At 52.4% G+C, this 19,348-nt stretch overlaps 1 protein-coding gene across 1 annotated transcript in view; it reads right to left on the reverse strand.

Moving 5' to 3' along the window:
• COL18A1 (collagen, type XVIII, alpha 1) overlaps positions 1–19,348 on the reverse strand; it is a gene marked incomplete at its 5' end in the record, with an annotated part of 57,051 nt that overhangs the window by 22,225 nt on the left and 15,478 nt on the right. The window lies entirely within an intron of this gene.

Consider the following 19,348-nt stretch of genomic DNA (forward strand, 5'->3'; position numbering starts at 1 on the left):
AGAGAAAAATAAGGAAAAAAGATAAAAAGTGAGAGAAAAATGATGGGGGAAGGGGGAAGGGAAAAAAAAGGGACTAGAAAGGGAGAGCAGGGAGAGAACAAAGAAGAGGAAAAAAGGGAGGGATAAAGAAAAAAAAAAGAAGAGGAAAAAAAGATTTAAAAAAGCCTGTCACCCAGGTTTCAGACCTGCAGCATCCCATCAGTGGTTAAAGAAAAACATTATTCTTCAGGGGCCAAAGCGGAGCTGAATGAGCAGGGTTCAAGCAACCTGGCCATGCATGCCCCTGTGCCATGGAAGCAGCCTGCTATGGTGACTGGGGACAGCAAACCTGGCCATGAACATACCAGACTTGCAGCTTACGCTGCATTCCCATTATTGCGTCCTGAGCTCACACCAGAAGCAGCTCCAGGTTGCTGTCCCCACTGCATTTTGAGAGGGGATGTGGACCCTGCCCAAGCCCAGCTCAGCAACGTTCCCCCCCTCACCAGTCCAAGACCAGACCCTCAGAAAGAGCCGGGCAGGCAGAGACGGACAGACAGACGGACAGCAGAGGGAGCCTCAGGCCGAGCAGAGTGCAGAGGCATCCTCAGGAGACCCACTTCGCTGCACCCCACCAGGGATGACGACCCACCCCAGTTACACCAGGGTGTAACCTCCTATCCCAGTAACCTTGGCCACAAGCTCAGAAGTCACCGACGTCTGGGCAGAGATGGGCAGCGGTTTTTGCAGGATGCAGCTGGACAGAGTGCAGGCAGGGAGAGGTGATCTCCCATCATCTGCAGCTTCCTTCCCCCCCGCTGCTCGCATTCCGAGGGAAGGTCTCCCTAAGCCAGTGGGACACCCTGTATCCGAGATGTCCTGGGTGAGAAGCCTTGAGCCCCCCAAAAATTAAGGACTGCTGTAGAAAGGGCTTTAATGCCAACAGCACATCCTGCTGCAGAGAGATTGAGCCATGGAGGGAAAGACCCCCCAGGGCAACCCCTGCTCAGCCACACACCCCTGGAGTCGCAGGGGGACAGAGCTCACAGCATCCCCATGGCACAGTTCCCAAGGAGCTTCCCTTAGCAATTTGGAGTTTAATTAACAAATTTAATTTATTTAATTCACAAATTTGCCCATTACTGGGCTATTTTTATGTACATTCTGTTTGCCAAGTCCAGCTCCAACTTCCCCCAGCAGCAGGCAGGATGGCTGTAAATTGCCTCTTGCTTTTGGCCACCACTAAAAATGTCCCCAGTCCCTTTGGAGCAGCCACACCAGCCCACACACAGCATTGTATTGCAAGGTACTCCATGAAATGGCCCTCTGGGACCAGCAGGATGGATGTCTGGGGTCAGCCCCAGGATGCAAACACACCACAGCCCCACAACCCTTCCAGAGCACACCGGCACTTCAGCAACTTGCCAAAAGCTTGCTGGTTACCACCAGCGATGGCAACATTGCCATAGGGTGCTTGATAAAGCCCTGACCTCCAAAAGGCACAAAACCGCAGCAGACCAAGCACTTGGGACCACTGCTGATGCCTCATCCCTACATCTCCCCTTCCATGCTGCTGAGGAGGGAAGGAAACTTTGACACCAACACAGCCAGAATGCTGGAGGTGGGAGCACTCATGCACTAAGCGGAAAAATTCAGCGACTGTCAGTGGCAGATGGTATCTATAAATCCTATCGATGTTTGGGATTTAAATCCGGTCTTCATCTCAAAGCCCAAACAGCAGTTAAAAGGCCCTCGTCGAGATGCATGCTGAGGATATTGCCACATCCCTAGCCACTGACCTCCCATGCAGAGACAGCTCTGGGGACAGGCGACAAAACCCAGCCTCCAGACGGGCGCCTAGCCAGGGAAACAAGAAGACAGGGGCTGTCGATGAGGATGCACAGAGTCCAAACCGGCGTAAGCAATGGCATCCATCACAGCCCCAAACACCACACCAGTGATGCAGGTGCCAGTTTGCCAGGACCTGCCTCCAGGCCAGTGTTTCTCCTGCCTCTGGCTACAGAACACCGCCGAGCCCTTGGGACTGCAGCGTTCCTAAACATTTACTCATGGAGAGCCAGAAACATCCTCTCAGCAAATTCCTCGACAAGATAAACTGTGAAAATATCACGACTGCCTCGGGGAGCCATCAAATAACCCCAGGGGGAAGAAGGGTGGCTGTGCCCATACCCCCACCATTACCTGCATCCTCCCCCTGCTCCAGAACTGAGCGGAGACGGAAGCACCCGCTGCTCTGGGGCACCCATCCTACTCATCTAAGGAGTATTTCTAATTTCTCATCCCTCATGGGAAATTATGTGGTCAATGGCAGCCGGCAGGGCGAGCAAAGCACAAAGCAAACAGCCTTCCTTCCAAGTGTGGCTAAAAATACCTAAGGGGGTCGAGCCCCCGGGGAACAGCGTGCCAAGGAGCTGGTCTCACCGAAGGCATCTTGAGTTTGCCTTGTAACTCGTTACCCTCCGGCAAAGACTGGGAGCCTCAAGGTGGAGAAGGGACAGTCAAAAGATGCTGGTGCCCCCCTTTTTCTCATCCACACAGGCAGGAGGACAAAGCAGTGCCTTGTCTATCTGGCAGCCAGGGCAGGGAATTGGGGGTTGGGGTGACTTTGGCCACCCCAGGGGGATGGATAGCAGGGAGGGGTCATCAGCCTCCGGGCACAGCCAAACCCAAGGGAGGTCTTTAAAAGTGCAAGGAGGTTTTTAAAATGCAAGGTGAGCTTGGTGTGACCTGTAGCCCCTAGCCCCATCACCGTTTCCCCCTCCCCTGCCTCCATGGGGGCCACCAGCTCTGCTTCCCATCATTCGTCTCCCTCTGGGGCCAACTGACAGCCTGGAGATAAGGCAAGGGGAGGTGAGGGAAGGAATGCGACCCCCTCACTCACCCTCCGCTGCATTAATAAATCACCTTGCAAACTAATTGCTTCTTTGAGGGGGAAGACTCACCCCCCTCCTCAAAGCCTAGGAAGGTCCTGGCTCAGCCTGGGGGCCCCACTCCTGGGAAGCCCCAAATTTCAATTGCATTCCTGGCTTTCCTGCCCCAGCATGCAGCCGAGGGGGCTCCAGCAGGGCCCGCAACCAACCACCATCTGGGCAGGCACGGAAGTCTATCCTGGTTATCAAAGGTAGGGGTTAGTTCCCATCTCTGCAAGAGATGTGCAGATGTGGAGCACATCCCTATTGCCAGGCAACTATTTATACCTAGAAATACAGGGAGACCAACGCACCCAGCATCCCAGCTCACAAATGGATGCTGTGCCACGGGACGGACGCTGTGCCGTGGGATGAGGGGAGATCGGGGCTGGGATGGAGGGTTTATGAGCCAACTCAGTTCCATTTCAACTTGCTCATTTACACAAAGCAAAGCGGAGAAGAGGAGGACAAGCTACCCAGGTGCGGTATGCTTCCCCCAAGCTCAAGTGAAGTCTTCCAGCATCACGCAGCAGAGAAGCCAACAAAGCCCAAAACGTCAGGACACAACACCCACAAGTGTATTTCCAGCCATGGAGAGGGCTGGGCACAAAGAGGGACTTGGAAAAGGCCCGTGGGATAATATGCCCCCCCCCAAACCATGCTTGCATGCTGCACCGTGCCAGGATGTTTAGCTTCTGAAGTCAAGGAGTGCTGTCAGAGGGTAACCCTGCACGAGCTTTGAAGGCTGCACAACAAATGCTGGAAGGTGCCTGTTCCCAGCTGTTTTTCAGGACTTGAGCACAGAGGAAAATACCAGCACAGCTAAAATAAACCCCAATTCACCATACAAAACACAGAAGTAGTACCTGAAGCTACGATGGAGCATCCATCCTGTGGTACAGCATCCATCCTGCGTCTGCCATAAGCCAGAAATGCCAGGTGCTAGCTGGTCCTTGCTGTTGCAAGAGGAAACTGCCACAGCTTGTGGATGTTTTATGGAGCCTCTCTGCAGCTTTACGGTGAGGGAAACCCACCCAGCAGTTCATTAACCTCATCCTCAGTCCGACTCACAGCAAACAAAATCCAAGCTCACCAGATTGCTGCCCAGCCAAGTGGCAAGAAACACTATTTTGCTATGGAATAAAAAGGAAAATAGGGATCCAGGAGGTTTGGTGGTTTGTTTTTTTTTTGCACTTCAGCTGCAATCTTCTGCTCATCCAACCAGCCTTGATATTGTCAGGTCTGTCCCCCCGCAGTGTAGGGGACTTTGTTTAGTTTGGAGCCTCTTGAAGCCCCCGGCTGTGCTCATAATAAGACTCCTTGTTCACTCCATGGTCCTTCTACCTCTCTGCACTCCTCAGACAATAGTCTGCCTGTGTTGCTGACTGGCATCATTTCCCTGCTATTTCCAAAGTTTCCTCTGCACCAGGCAGCTGAGCTTGGCCATCCTGCTTTGGCATCACATCCCATTGCATCCCATCCCAGGGCTTTCTGCTCGGCACTGCGCTTCACGTCGGACCTTGCCATGGCTTTTGGTCCCCCAAAGTAGGGGGATACAAGGGGATCAGATGCCCAGCAGACTCTTGGGGGGGTGGATTCTGAGGTCAAAGCTATTTAATGCCTGGATGAGGGGCCACTTAAACAGGGAAAGTGTCATCTGGTCCTTGACCTACCCGGATGCACATGTCCCCACTCTAAATAAAAAATAAATCAGTTGAATGCCTTGAAATTAAGTTGAGCAATGACAAGTTGATGTCAGCCAAGGCTGAATCCCTCACTCTCTCCCAGGACAACAGTCTATGTCTCCACTGGCACGTTAAGTATTTAAGCAGCAAAACGTAGATGTTTGAGAAAGCCCAAGCACCACTGGAAACAGACATTAAAGGGGTTGAACAGGTCAATGTTGGTGGTGGCTACTTTGCTGGTCCGTGCAAGTGGAGAGAAGCTTCCCTAGCTTCCTTCAGCACTGGGGAAACCACCCATGATCTGGATGAGGCCAGAAAACACATCTTGCCTCTCCAACGAACAACCAAACATGCCTCAGCAGAAGCATGAGATAGGGACCAAAAAACATTGTTTGACCAATTATTCCCTTCTTCAATAAAACACTTGGTTTAATAGGCAAAATATGAGCTCAATAAATAGCTTTAAAACACTGGTCTTGACCACCTATAACATGACAGATGTCAAGGACAAGGATGGGTGTAAATTGTGTTCCTGCTCACATCATGCAGATGGGGATTCAGGAGCAGGTTTACCCCCTCCTGAGCACAGGGATGATGCCACAGTAGGGCGCCGTCCCTGGCATCGGCATCCTAAAGTGAAACTGGCCAACCCATGGGCATGCCTCCACCAGCCAAGGATGGCCAGGCAGCACAGCACCAGAGATGAATCCCTGCAAGCTGTTTTCTGGGATGATAAGGGTTAAAAAAAACCTCAACCCTCAAACCACACAAAAAAAAACCCAGCAGGCATGCCTGAAGAGGAGGATTAGAGAGAATAGGGCCATTTCTCAGCAAAGACTATGGAAACGTAAATAGAAAAGTAACATTACTCTCAAGACAGGGGCCCTTTCGATTTGCTCCTGCCCTACAATGCCACTATTGTTTTGCTGACAACTGGTAATTATCCCAAGCTGCACACACTGGTATTCCCACCCTTTAACCGGGAGGGATTTTGCTGCTGCCGACCCTCTGACACCAGCAAAAATTCACATACCACAGGGTTCAAAGGAGGGGGGCGGGCTGGAAAGTCTGGGCGAGCTGCACTGGGTGCGTCATTAGGGGACCTCCATTTAGTCATCCCTAAAAAACGATGCTATTTGGGATTTTGCTCCAGTTGACCACATTTGGGGTTCAAGGTGCCCCAAATAGCAGGGGCCCTATTCTCCCATCCCAAGTAAGCAGTACCTATCACAACCACAGATGAAAAAGTGTTCACCTCCCAAATATCCAAGTCCTTTCTCAGTCTGGCCGCAAAGAAGAAACTGGGAAAAAAAAAAAAATCCCACAAAGTCACAGTTTTCCTTCCTTCCTAAAAAGCTCAGGCATCCCTGAGGACCCTGAACACCTGGGACGATCCCCTGCAGGAAGCCGCTGCCCTGCTGCCCACTTCGAGGGGACTGTAATGGGGCTGAGTTAGACTCATCACTTCTCATTTATGGGACAGGGGAATCATGGTCCCAATCAACCCAGCTCACCCGAAGTCCAGCCTCGTGCCTGCACCAGCTCAGATAAGCTGACAAATAATACTGGAAACTGGCTCAAGATGGATTAAAACACTCCCATGGTCAAAACGTAGTAGTCTGGGTTGGTTTTTTTTTTTTGCTTTTGCAAGCTGGTGCATGAGCCAGAAAGACCAGAAGAAGTGCAAAAAAATGCATTTTTTTTTCTGCCACGGGTTGCAGGCAGCACAGTCAAGGACAGAGCAAGGCAGGGGACACATGCAGCCGCCAAAGGACTGAGCACCACAACCAGCTGCTCTGGGATTTATTGTTTTTTTTTCTTCTGCATTTTAATTACACGATCGCAGAAGTTTCTTCCTAATGGGAAAGCTGGAAACCAGTTTTTCCTGCAGCAAGGCCAATTCCACAAATGCTAGCAGTGACCTGTAAAGATAAAAAAAGCCCCACAAATCAGCGGAGCAACATCTTTCCTTCCTTACAGCGTCACCAGCCTGTTTCTCTGGGGTGGGTTTTTATTTGTTGTTGTTTTAAGCACCCAAGAGAAAAGAAACCATTCCTAAAACCCCACTTAACCCATCCCAGCTGCAGAAAAAGAAAAAAAAAAAAAAACCCACGTATGCAGGAGGAGCTACACTACGGGACTCCGGGCAAGCTCCAGCCTGTCCTCACAGCGCCTGGCCAGGCATTGTGGGGAATGAACCCTCCTTCTCCCAACCCTGGAGCCCCGCCAGACCCTCACCTAATTAAAGCATGTGGCCGCTTGCAAGGGTGGAAAGTCGGCAGCTGGAGCACGAAGGCTCCCCCCCCTCAAGGGGTGAGCCCCACCACCGCACCAGCACCCCACTTTTAAGGATGCTGAAAACTGGAGGAGCTCCCAGGGCTGTGTCTGTACCCAGCCACCCCCGGCTTCTCTCCATCGCTTGCTCAGCCGGAGCAGCGACATGGCTACAGCGCAAAGATTAAACACAGAATTTGCTCTTTAAACTGCTTTTGGCTAGAGGAGTTTGCTTTGCAACCAACTTTTCAGGATTACGGGAGCACCAGGGGACGGAGGGAGTAGCAAGGAAGGGACAAAGGCTTGCACAGCTCACAGGGGAAATGCTCACTGGCCTCTCTTCAAGGAAGGGGGGGCAGAAGGCGGCCCAGAAGGGGTCAGCGGGAAAGCAGAGGAAGGGCTTAAAAGATTAAAACGGGACAATGTTACCAGCAGGTAGCTGCACCGTGCCTCCAATGCTGCGTATGTGGGGCCTCTGACTGTCAGCTCTGGCTGGGCGGCACCCACCAAAACTCTGCGGTACTCACTGGGGTACCACCTATTGGATGTTCAGGTGCCAAACGCTGGCACCAGCTGCACCCCTGAACTCCAGCATGGGCAGTGAAGCATCATCAGCATCACTTAGAAGCAAATGGGGGTAATCAAGAGATTGAACAGCAACAGTGTGATAAAAAGATCAAACAGCAACACGAAAGAAATGGAAAACATTTTCACTCCCTACCCAAGCAAACTGTTTTTTACTGGTGTTCGAACAACTATGGCTCATGAGTCCAAAACACATCAGCAACACTCTGAGGCCAGAGAGATGCCAGTAGCTTAACAGCACAGCGCCTGTTCACACAGCCGGAGCATGAGGGATGTACTGGGAGACCTGTTTCCACTGTGAGTCAGATTTACAGTGACACAGGCTGCCCCAAGGTCCCCGCGTGGTTTGGCCAGGGAGCATCTCAAAAAAGCACGCCCCAAAGCAGGCTTGATGTCAGTAGGGGAGGCAGAGATGCTTCACCACTGACCTGGATGCATGCTGGCTAGCCAAAACATACATAAGCCTGTTTTATCAACCGTCCCCCAAATTTCCCCATCACTGGACTGAAGCTAATCACCGGTAGCTGCAGGCAGAGCTGTGGGCAGGCGCAGGGAGAGGGGCCAGGGCTGCCCCTGGAGCCCAGCCCACCTCTTCCCCTTGCCTGACCATGCGGAGCGACACGCATCCGGACCACCAGCCCAGGATGGAGTGGGACCCAGCCAATGTCCGCCTTACACCACTGCATTAATCCTGTTGCTAGGACACCCGCAGGCAAAGAAATACAACACTTGACGGATTAGCGTCTAGACTGGCTGACCTTTCCCTCCGTTTGCGAGATGGAACCAGGGCGAAAATCGGCGCCGTTTGCTAAAAGGAGGAGGTGGGGTTTTTTTTTTGTAGATGGGACCCAGGGAGGGAGGGACAACGCTGTCGCTGAAAGAGCCATTTCACTACCTGCTGCTGGAGAGGGATGTGCAGGAGATGGACCCAGGTCTTGCAACCTGCTGCCAAGCCTGGGCTTTGCCCAGCAACCCAGCCAACAAAAGAGTCTTTCATAAGAGGGGACGATGTCAACTCCACAATTAGCAGGGGAAAAGAAAAAAGAGCAGAAAGAAGATCATTACCTCCAGCAGTTGCCTCTGGGGGCCCCTCTCAAATGGTTTCGTTAACTCTTTCGGCTGAACCCAAGGAGGAGAAGGTGGGGAAGAAGCAACCGATGTCAGAAGCAGCCGTGGCCAGCTGGACCCAGGGTGGCATTCCAGCCTTGCAGGATGCCATGAGGAGACGCGTCTCCTTGGGCACTGCTGATGCAGTCTGGCAGGGAGCAATGTCTCTGCCCCTGAGCTCCAATGCTGGATCAGGCCCAGCAGGGACCACCGCCCTCCTACATCGTGGCTGGGAGAGGACCATACTACAGCTACCACGATCTCCCACCCAGCCCTGGGGAGTCTCTATGAGATCAAACGCTGACCTCAGCAAGCAGCATCCTCTCTCAAACCATCAAGTGGCCGCAGGGCATGCCACGTGCTGAACCTCCTGCCTTGCTGAGTAATGTGATGGAGAGCCTAGCCCATCCCACTGGGTACCATGCACAGGATGGGATGCTGGGACTCCTACACATCATCAATCTTCATGGCCTGACGTCTCTATCTCCTCACCAAAAAGATGCAATGGCTTGTTAAATAAAATCCACATTTTTATCAGATGGTGCCCTGGTTACCTGGTGGGAAGAGGTTAGAAACCTCCCTCCAGGCTTTTTCTCTTTACAATTCCAAAGCTTACAACTCACAGCTTTCCCTTTTGCCACTCACCCCGAGGAAATCCAGGATAGGTCACCCAGCGGAGAGCAGCTTGCCCTGAACATGCCACCGTCCCCTACTCCAGGGGCATCACCTGATGCAAGTTGTTCCTGCAAAAAGCCATCAGGAGAGCAAATCCCCAGCCTGGCCTCCAGCCCTCCAGGGCATTGGCAAGCAAGAGGCCAGCCTGAGTGTGGTCACAGGATGGGGACGCATGGGGACAGCTCACCCTTCTGCCAGGAGTGGCCCCGTGACTATCACTTTCCAGGCTCACCACGGAGTTGTGGCACTCACTCCTGAGGAACCAGCCCTGGCTTCCCTGCACCCCAAAGATACCCCTGGGGACTGGAGCACTGGGCTCATCCCCAGACAGAGATTTAACAGCAAGCCCTAGGTGCAGATATCCCCAAAGCAGTTGCAGAAATAACAACTGGTTAATCAAGTCCTACATTAAAAGCCTGAAAACATGCACGTGCTGCTGCCACACACATCCACAATGCATGGGGCTGAGATTTTCTCCCACTCCCCAAAATTCAAGGGGATTTAGTACCAGCTGAAATCATTGCAGATCTCTTCCACATGACCACCCACCCATCAGTGCCTCCTCTGAGCACTGGTTCTCAGCAAGATAAGGCACATCTTCCTGGAGGGCAGCTGCACGCGCTTTGCTGCCCAGGGGATGGAGAGTGTGGCTGGGGGACAGGAGAGCTGGTGAGCACACTGCATAGACAGAAGAGAACAGATGGAGCTGTGGGGTAAAGCAGAGCCCAGCACCAGCCTCCCATCCATCACAGAAGATGCTGCTTCCAGGCTGCATATGGAGAGATGCACAGGACACTCTTGGAAAAGGTTCACCTCCCTTGATAGGGCTGCAGGGACCTGAGCTATTGGGTCCATGCCTGCACCAAATCAGGCCTCACCAGCAGGCTCACTGGTGCTGACATCTCCCAGGAGGGCAATGCCATGCCACATACTCCATGCTGGGGCTCTGGAGAGGGAATCCCCACTCATGATGCAGCGGGTGGTAATCTCCTTACAAAACACAGGTCCTCCTGGCTCCAAAAGCACCCATCCTCTCTCCAGGGTGAATGACTTGGTGCTCAACAGCAGAGAAAGAATTCATCTCGTAAGCGAGGCAAGTGGTTATTAATCACAAGCACACGCTAATGAATGTTGGATTGAAGGCTTACAGTTCTGGCACATGGCAGAGTAGCCACTACTAGCTCTTCTCCTGTTTCAGGACCCAGCTGAAGAGATGCTGGCATCAGCAAGAGGGTAACACAAAGTGTTCTGGGGCTCCATGTCATCCACAGGTCGTGGGTCTGGGCAAGCCTGTCCCCTTGCTGCAGTACAGCCCCCTGCCCGAAGGGAGGGAGGGACAGCGGCTACAGATAACCCATCCCTGGGGTTGATGCTGAGAGCAGGCAGGTGTCCTAGGGGTGGTCCCCAATAGGGAGCAGGGAGATAACCCTGTGCTGGGGTCTGGCGAGGAACCTCAGCAGTTGCTGCCATCCCCAGACAAGGCTGGCTGTGCCTCACACAGCCACCACTGAGGCTGAACCCAGGTTCTCCATCTGCACCTAGCCCCATGCCAAGCTTTCCCCCAGATAAGGGTCCTGGCCCTTCTGGGGAGCAGTTCAGGGCCAGAGGAGAACAACTGAGACAAAAAGATGCCTTTCCATGCTGGGGAGCTGGTTTAGAGAAGACAAGATGTCATTTCACTTTCACCCTAACACACTGGTCAGTTCCTTGCTACCCTGACTTGCATGCATCACCCCTCCAACCTGCATCATAGGTGCTTAGAAGAGGGGTCCACATTACCCCTTCCCTGGGGACCCTGCTAATCCTGCTGCTGGCAGGCACAGCAGTACATGCAACACCCCAGCACCACCCATCTCATAGGAGGTACGGATCCCACATTGGCACTGGGGAGATCCCCTAGCTTTTGGTGATCTCACATCATTGCCCTTTTAATAAATTACAGCCTATTGTAAACCAGAACAAACGTAGAGCCCCTGATCCGGCAGTAGCAGCATGGGACCCACAGGCAGGAGTGATGGGCAAAGCTTCAAGCACCCATCAAACATGGACCTCCATTACCTGCCTCCCCAGGAGATGCACCCCAGTGTGGCGCTGCCACAGCTGGGAACACTGTTGCACTGGAAAGAAAGTGGATGGGACCCAGGCCACCATTCACAGCATGGGCGCAGCCAGCAAGCACTGCCAGCTTATCTGGGGTTATCGAAAAGGTGCCGTTTATCCAAAAGTCAACAATCCCCAACTCAATTAAGTTACAGACTAACGAAGAGGGTGGAAAAAAAAATTGTTTGACTACAGCATTTACTGGAGGAGAGGCAGGTGGCTTACTTACGAATTATAAAATCAGAGATAGCTTCAAGGGCTGTCGGGCTGATGGAGATTTATGCTAGCAGCAATGGTGGGAAGAGCATGGGGATGGTGATGTTGGGCTGGCAAGCTGCAGAATCCAGGTGCCCTGGCTGCTCTTCTCACCCCAGGCTGTTTGAACAGACTCCCACAACCTGGGAACAGGGTCAGAGGAACAGCCAGATCTTCCAGTCCCCCAGGAGGAGGAAACCAGCAGATTAAGCTTGGGAATCAAATAAAAATATAATAAAATCCACTAATGACCAATTTCCATCTTAGAAAAGGGTTGGGAGGCGATGCCAAAAAAAGCAATAAAAATTCCACAAAAGCAACCTTTTCAACTGAAAACCAGCAGACACGGGATGTTCCAGACCAGATGTTGCTCACTGAGAAAGAACCCGGCGCCAGGGATGCTCCTGCCAAACAGCGCTGCCGGTCAGAGCCGGGAGCACAGCAAGTCTCCAGAGCCTTGGTCCCATGAGCAGCCCCATCCCACAGCCCCCAGGCGGGGAGGTCCCTGCTGCCTCATAGCCTCCAGCACTTGCAGGCAGGCAAAAACCTCTGGCTTGCAGGAACCATCCCTTCACCTCCAAAGGGTTTATCAACTGCGCTCGTGCCTCAAGGTTGTTGAAGATTTTTGGCGCACCGTCTGCTCTTGCACATGCTAGTAGGGAAGGAAATTGAGCCGAGAAACAGAGAACACGCTGAAAGATGTGCAATTACTTGGGCAGAGCTGGCAAACATGCCCAGCACTGCCGAGGCAACCCACCGGCTGTGCTGCCAAGCTGCCACCCACCCCACAGGAAACCCTGCTCCTGGTGACCAGGAGCGACGCAGGACATCAAGCTGCAACATCGCAACAAGGTTCCCAATGGCTTTCTCTTTAACAAAGGCTTCTTGCTCGTTCATAGCGGAGCCAAGCTTTCTAAGCACAGGAGACAGCCTCACAAGTATCTGAGCAACTCTGCATTAACCCAAATACGAAAGAACATCATCCAGAGTGTATTAACCACAAGTTTCCCAGGTTCTGCTGGTCCCTCCCCACCACATCCTTCCCTCTTTGCTCTTCACTCATTCCCACCCAACACGACCCGTTTTTGTCATTGAGCCCACTGCAGCTCTCCCAATGTCTGCAGCCTCCACTCTCACGTTCCTCCCAGTGGCTCCAAATCCACATTAAGACAATGCCGGAAGCCCCCATTAGCTGTACAAATGTCCAAACCATTTTCTAATCCTGTTCAGCTCCTTGCTTCAATTATATGTTTGGCAAAAAGCTCTCTAGGCTAATCAAATCCCACATTAAAAGCCAAAAACCACACATGCGCTGCTACCACATACTAACCTCCATCGACAAAGTAAGGGACTTTTTCCCATTCCCCATACTCAAGGGGATTTAGTACCAGTCAACACTGTTGCAGGTTTCTTCTCCACCAGCTCCCACCCATCAGTGTCTCCTCTGACCACCTGCTCTCAGCAAGACATGGCACATCTTGCCAGAGGGCAGCAGCACTGCTGCTCCACACACATTGGTATCCAAAGGATGAGGAACATGGCTGGAGGACAGGAAAGCCAGTGAAAGCACCCCACAGATGGCAGAGAAGAGATGGAGCGATGGGGTGAGGTGGAGCCCAGCATTGGTCCCCCCATCTGTTGCAAAAGATGCTGCCTCCAAGCTGCATACACAGCCAGAGGGATGTGCAGGATGCTCTTGGAAAGGATTCATGTCCAATGCTTTCTCAAATGTCATCAGATATGCTAGAGGATCGTTAAAATGTTTTATTAATCCCATACCTCTGGGCTGCTGATATACATCTGATACTTAATCCCAGATGTCTCCTTCAGAGCTTTGAACTCTCTACTGAAATGCCAGAATTAATTCTTTTCTTGGTAAACTATCAGAGTTTGGAAGAGACACAGTACACTCACTGGGATTGTTATTTCAGGGCTTAGACCATCATGCCAATGGTTGCTGCAGATCAGAAAAGCCAGCACTGTGCACATCTGACAACAGCAAGAGCAGCAAGGTGTAGGCAACCCCTCACCAGGAAAGCTGTGCAGCAGCCCCTTGCCAGCCCCACGTGAGCAGTTCACATGGCTGCAACTCTCCTTGTTCTCCTCTAGTTCCCTCTCTCCACGCATCCTCCCAGAGACATTGCTCTCTGCAAAGCAACCCCAAGCTCAGAGCATGTCTCGAGGCAGGAAAGTATCAGCTGGAAAAACATGGGAAGTTGCCTGTGGATGGAGGATCTTCTCCTTCTGCTCTCCAGACACAGGGCAAGTACCTTTCCTTGAACCCACCTCCCTGGTATGTCTCTCCTGGCTAAACAGGGCTCTGCATGGACCTTACTGAAGAGTTGCTTGGGCCCTACTGAGCTGGTTATGGTGGATACCCATCAGTCACGGCCATAGGGGAGCCGGGAGCCCCCAGGCAGCAGGAGAAAGCCCAGCTGAGAAACATGAGGACTCCAGTGCAGGAAGGATGCACTGTTGAGTTGTACACCAGCACGGAACGCAGGGCTTGCCACATGGCTGGGCAATGGGAACCCCAGATCCCCATCCCCTAGGCAGTGCTCGGCAGGAAGGGAGTATATCCATGGCAGGGTAACCTAAACCAAGACCACAAACCAGAGCGGGAGCAGGTAAAAAGCTTGGCCAGCAGGTCAAGGGAGGTGATTCTCCCCCTCTACTGTGCTCTCCTGAGACCTCACCTGGAGCACTGCGTCTGGCTCCGTAATCCCCAGTACAAGACATGGACCTGTTGGAGCGGGTCCAGAGGAGGGCCATGAAAATTATCAGAGTGCTGCTACACCTCTCCTGTGAAGAAAGGCTGAGAGAGTTGGTGTTTTTCAGCTTGGAGAAGAGAAGACTCCAAGGAGACCTTCTTGCGACCTTTCAATATACAAAGGGAGCTTATAAGAAAGATGCAGAGAGACTTTTTAGCAAGGCCTGTACTGACAGGACATAGGGCAATGGTTTTAAACAAAGATGGTAGGTTTAAATTGAACATAAGGAAGAATTTTTTTAGGATAATCATAGAATGGGTTAGGATGGGTCATCCCCCTAACCCATTAGGTTGGAAGGGACCTTAAAGATCATCTAGATTCAACTCCCTTGCCGTGGGCAGGGACATCTTCCACTAGACCAGGTTGCCCAACGCCACATCCAACCTGGCCTTGAACGCCTCCAGGGATGGGGCCTCCACAACTTCCCTGGGCAACCTGTTCCACTGCCTCACCACCCTCATAGTGAAAAATTTCTTCCTTGTATCTATTCTAAACCTACCCACTTCCAGTTTAAAGCCATCACCATCCTATAACTACATGCCCTTGTAAAAAGTCCCTCTCCAGCTTTCTTGAAAGTAACCTTCAGATACTGGAAAGCTGTTATAAGGTCTCCCCAGGGCCTTCTCTTCTCCAGGCTGAACAACCCCAACTCTCTTAGCCTGTCTTCATAGTGCTCCAGCCCTCTGATCATCTTCATGGCCCTCCTCTGGACCCTCTCCAACAGGTCCATGTCCTTCTTATGTTGGGGGCTTCAGAGTATTCCACAGTATTCCAGGTGGGGTCTCACAAGAGCATTGACCTGCTGGCCATGCTTCTTTTGATGCAGCCCAGGATGCGGTTGGCCTTCTGGGCTGCAAGTGCATGTTGCCGGCTCACGTTGAGCTTCTCATCCACCAACACCCCCAAGTCCTTCTCCTCAGTGCTGCTCTTGATCCATTCTCCGCCCAGCCTGTATTTGTGCTTGGGATTGCCCTGACCCATGTGCAGGACCTTGCACTTGGCCTTGTTGAACTTCATGTGGTTTGCACAGGCCTACCTTTCAAGCCTGTCCAGGTCCCTCTGGATGGCATCCCTCCTCTCCAGCATGTCAACCACACCACACAACTTGGTGTTGTCGGCAAACTTGCTGAGGCTGCACTCAATCCCCACATCCATGTCACCAAGAAAGATGTTAAACAGCAGGTGTCCCAGGACAGACCCCTGAGGAATACCACTCGTTGCTGCTCACCACTTCAACATGGAGCCATTGACCACAACTCTTTGAGTGCGACCATCCAGCCAGTTCCTTGTCCACTGAGTAGTCCATTGGTCAAATCCATCTCTCTCCAATTTAGAGACCAGGATGACCAGATAAGGGTGGTGAAGTTGCCCAGAGAAGCTGCCCCATCACTGAAAGTGTTCCAGGTCAGGTTGGACAGGGCTTTGAGCAACCTCATCTAGTGCAAGATGCCCCTGCCCATGGCAGGGGGGATTGAACTAGGTGATCTTCAAAGGTCCATTCCAGCCCAAACCATTTTGTTATTCTACAATAAAGCAAGAGTGGGTAAATTAGTAAGACTGCAGACACATGAGGGTGACTTGCCTTGGGCTTGTGTAGAAGAGCAGGTTGCCCCATGTGCATGAGAGCTTCCTCCCAAAACCACTGCCACAAGCCCCAGAGGACACAACAACGGCATCCCATACCACAAGCTGGGGTGAGAACAGCCCTCCCTCACTTTCCTGGAGGCTGAGGACAGACCTCAACTCCACCAGATACCCCTCAGACTGCCCAGGAGACTGGTTTACAAACAGTGGCGGCCCACGTGCCCGGGTCCTGAGCATCCTCTGCAGGCTCCGCACTCATGGGAGGATGCAGCTTCAGATCAGTCCTCATCCCCCATGCTTGCTCCCTGCTCCACAGGCTCCTGCCTCCTTAAGAAGAAGCAGTGACGTCCCTGCACTGGAGAAAATACTGTCTCCCAGCAGCACAGTTATCTGCTTGGGGATTTTTTAAGCCATGCAATAATGCTTGAAATAGGATTGCAAAAATATGTTCCTCTGCCTTCTCCAAGTGCTCAGGTTTGCTATTTAAATGTTATCAACAAATTTTACCAACATAACCTCTTCTTACAGTGTTTATTCCAGCTGCAGGACAAAACAAATAAGAAGCAATGTTACAAGGAGGCTGCTATTCAAAGCACAGAAATCCCAGTTCTCTGGGATCTGGTAGGGTGTGCAAGGGATCTTCCAGCAGCCACAGGGAAAATTAGCTCAGCTCTGTCCTCCCGGGGATGCACGCCTGAGAGGAGCTCCCAGACACCCACAGCTGCCCACGGCCAGGAGAGACCTGAGCTGAGCTCCCTTTCCCCACATGGAAACCCAAAATCGCATCAAAGCTCTGAGTGAAGGATGCTGGGGATGGACTAAGCCCAGGTATGGAGCTGCAAAACCACTGAGAAAATCAGGAGTGGGGTTGAAAAGGTTGCTTGCATCAAGGGAAGAGACAAAATATGCTGCCTGGGAGCACAGCTGCTCCATAGGACTATTCGATCTCTTTTTAAACTGTTTCCAGCCCTAAAGTGCCATTTGAGTGGGGCCGCTTCATCTCTGCTGTCTCCTCCTCAGGATGGGCAAGAGGGATGGGATCCATCTGCCAGGGGACGGACCAGGAGTCCTGGGAGCATCCAGCAGTGCTGCAAGGAGACATCCACAGGCTTGGCTCCTCCAGCTGCTGGCAGCCCAGGGCTGCTCTCCCCCTCCACCAGCTCCCACAGCAGAGAGCAGCAGCCCAGATAAGGTTTTGCAAACAGAAGTCCCACCAGTTGATAAGGAAATGAAGAGCCCACAGAGCCTCCCGAACACAGCATCCTCCCCACTTGCTCCAGCCCATCTCAGGGGCCTCAGTAGCCAAACAATGCTGCCAGAGCTGAGAGGTGCCAACTGTCCCCAAGCCAAACCCATGCCAGTGGGTGCTGCCCATAGCCAATTCCCCACAGCCCTTCTACTAGTCTTTAGGAGAAATTCTTAAAATAGTGTTTGAGAAAGCTCCGATCCACCTGTCAAAAATCCCCAGGCGTTGATGCCAAAGCAGTTATGTCACAGGCTGTAAATCGCTTTGCACGGCACCCGTTTCATTTTTGAAGGCACGTGCTTGCAAGGAATCCCAGTCATTGAGACCAACAAGCCATTGAAGATGGAAATAAAATCAGGCATGAGCCTCTAAGCTAGCAGCAAGCAGCTCCAGCACCTGCTATATTTAACAGAGGGAGGAGGCAGTTCGGCTTCCCAGGTGCTGCCTGCATCCTCCTCATCACCACCAGCCAAGACCTTGATATACCACCCCATCCCAGCCCAAAACTGATGCAGAGAAACTCAGCATGAGAGAAGATGAATTAATTCAGGCCATCACCACCACCAAATTGGAGCGACCCTGGCCAGCTTTGTAAACCCCTAATGGTGGAGATCCCCCATCTATAGTGACCTCTCCCAAAATTGTCCCCTGTCCTGGGAATGGGGATTTCCCCAGTGTCTGACACAGCCTGGGCTGCTGCCCTGTGCATGGGGGATGCCCATAGCCCTACATGTGCCCCAGTTCCCCTGTGCACTCAGGACCGGTCCCACAGCAGCATCCCTGCAGCATCCTCATCCCCTGTGCAGCTACATGCCCTTGCTGAGGAATCCCAGAGATCTGGAGATAAGAGGTAAGACCAGCTCCAGTCAGCTAAGCCCCCAAATTTGCAAGGCAGGCAGATAAACAGAAAGGTTATCTCCATGCCAGGACAGCCTTCAGAGCAAACATTCCCCAGGAGCCATCACAAAGGAGTGCTGGCAGAACAGGCCCTGCAGTCCTTGGACATTGAACCAAGGGAAGGAAAAAAAAAAAAAAAAAAGAAAGAAAGAAAAAAAAGCCACACCAACCCTCTTGCAAATTCCTCTAAAACCCCATTCGAAGCCTGCCTTTGGGAGACAGCCAAGTCAGCTGGGTGAAACAGGCACCTCCCTGCCAGTGGTGACCAGCGCTGGCAGTGCTCCCCCAGAGTTTAACCCCTCTGCGAGCCATGTGAAATCTCCTTGGGGTTCCCCAGCAAGGCTGCTCAAATGTGGGGGAGATGCAGCTTCAGCTCAGCAAAAAGTCCTGGCCAGCCCTGTGTGCCCAGTGCCATTCCAGGAGCTGAAATACCAGTGGAGAGAGAGTGGGAAAAGCATGAATAGCTCTGAGTAACCACTGTTAAACCAGCTCCTGGCCTTCCAGCTCAGTTTGGCTGTGCTGGACAGTCTCCAGGGACCTAAAATAGTCAATTCAGGATTTCACATGGGAATGATGTTCCCATCTCTGAAGACCTCCAAGGAAAACTTTCCCTGCTGTCCCTCGGGAGGCACCCACACCACAGAAAGCAGTATCATAAATCCAGCCCAGGGCACTTCGAGAGCTGCTCCAAGTGTTCCCAGACGCAGTCTGGGAGTGCTGGGCACCCCTGCTGCCCAGGCCACTCTCTTACCCTCTACAACATGACCCAGACTCTGCACAGCCAAACTTGAGCTGTTCCTAGATGACACAAAGCCTTGCTCCAGTAAATAATCCACTAATTTCACAGCCCGGCGCCTGTCCGACTTCCAGCTCCCTTGTACCTGGGGTAGCCACTTACCACTGTGTCTCACCCAGCCTATGATGATAGCAGGGCACGAGCCACGCCTCATAACGTGCTGGCAAGCTGACAATGCTCAGTGCAAGCAGAAGACAACCAGAACATCACCCCGGAGAAGTCACCCTCACCCGGTTTTGCATCACTGCTTGCAGCTCAGCCGTTTTGCAAATGGGGTTCTTGGGCTACAAGCAGGGTTGGGGGTTCCCTGTGTCAGCCACAGCTCTCTCTGCTGCCTCATGCTGGGCACGCATCCAGAGACTGGCTGCAAGGGGAGGGCTTTCAACTGGCCTGGTAGCCGGGAGGAAGCTTCCCCGGCGGGAAGGTAAAGTTCACCGGGAAAATAGGCAGCTCATGCACTCAGG

The sequence above is a fragment of the Charadrius vociferus genome, unplaced genomic scaffold (assembly GCF_000708025.1).
Source record: "Charadrius vociferus isolate BGI_N301 unplaced genomic scaffold, ASM70802v2 scaffold69, whole genome shotgun sequence".
Taxonomy (NCBI): Eukaryota; Metazoa; Chordata; class Aves; order Charadriiformes; family Charadriidae; genus Charadrius; species Charadrius vociferus.